Here is a 1585-nt window from a genome sequence, read left to right as displayed (position 1 = left end):
ACAGAGACACACACACACCGCCAGACAGAGACACACACACACCGCCAGACAGAGAGACACACACACCGCCAGACAGACACACACACACCGCCAGACAGAGAGACACACACACCGCCAGACAGAGAGACACACACACCGCCAGACAGAGAGACACACACCGCCAGACAGAGACACACACACACCGCCAGACAGAGACACACACACACCGCCAGACAGACACACACACACACCGCCAGACAGAGAGACACACACACCGCCAGACAGAGACACACACACACACACCGCCAGACAGAGACACACACACACCGCCAGACAGAGACACACACACCGCCAGACAGAGACACACACACACCGCCAGACAGACACACACACACCGCCAGACAGAGACACACACACACCGCCAGACAGAGAGACACACACACCGCCAGACAGAGAGACACACACACACCGCCAGACAGAGAGACACACACACACCGCCAGACAGAGACACACACACACCGCCAGACAGAGACACACACACACCGCCAGAGACACACACACACCGCCAGACAGAGACACACACACACCGCCAGACAGAGACACACACACACCGCCAGACAGAGACACACACACACCGCCAGACAGAGACACACACACACCGCCAGACAGAGACACACACACACCGCCAGACAGAGACACACACACACCGCCAGACAGAGACACACACACACCGCCAGACAGAGACACACACACACCGCCAGACAGAGACACACACACACCGCCAGACAGAGACACACACACACCGCCAGACACACACACACACACCGCCAGACAGACAGACACACACACACAGCCAGACAGAGAGAGAGAGAGAGACACATCCCCTTCCCCTTTTGAACGATCAGAGGGCAGCTCCCCGACAACAGCAACTTTCAACAGCTGCTTCCTTTTAAAGAAAGAAAGAGGGACGGGGGGGGGGGGGTGGGGGTGGGGTGGGGGGGGAAGAAAGAGGGACGGGGGGGGGGGGGGGGGGGAGAGAAAGAGGGACGGGGGGGGGGGAGAGAAAGAGGGACGGGGGGGGGGGGGGGGAGAGAAAGAGGGACGGGGGGGGGGGAGAGAAAGAGGGACGGGGGGGGGGGGGGGAGAGAAAGAGGGACGGGGGGGGGGGGGGGGAGAAAGAGGGACGGGGGGGGGGGGGGGAGAGAAAGAGGGACGGGGGGGGGGGGGAGAGAAAGAGGGACGGGGGGGGGGGGGGGAGAGAAAGAGGGACGGGGGGGGGGGGGGGGGGGAGAGAAAGAGGGACGGGGGGGGGGAGAAGAGGGACGGGGGGGGGGGGAGAGAAAGAGGGACGGGGGGGGGGGGGGAGAGAAAGAGGGACGGGGGGGGAGGGGGGGGGGAGAGAAAGAGGGACGGGGGGGGGGGGGGAGTGAAAGAGGGACGGGGGGGGGGGGGGAGAGAAAGAGGGACGGGGGGGGGGGGAGAGAAAGAGGGACGGGGGGGGGGGGGGGGGGGAGAGAAAGAGGGACGGGGGGGGGGGAGAAAGAGGGACGGGGGGGGGGGGGGGAGAAAGAGGGACGGGGGGGGGGGGGGAGAAAGAGGGACGGGG

The sequence above is a fragment of the Scyliorhinus torazame genome, chromosome 29, assembly GCF_047496885.1.
Source record: "Scyliorhinus torazame isolate Kashiwa2021f chromosome 29, sScyTor2.1, whole genome shotgun sequence".
NCBI lineage: Eukaryota > Metazoa > Chordata > Chondrichthyes > Carcharhiniformes > Scyliorhinidae > Scyliorhinus > Scyliorhinus torazame.
The sequence above is the reverse complement of the archived record's forward strand: the minus strand, read 5'-3'. Positions refer to the sequence as shown.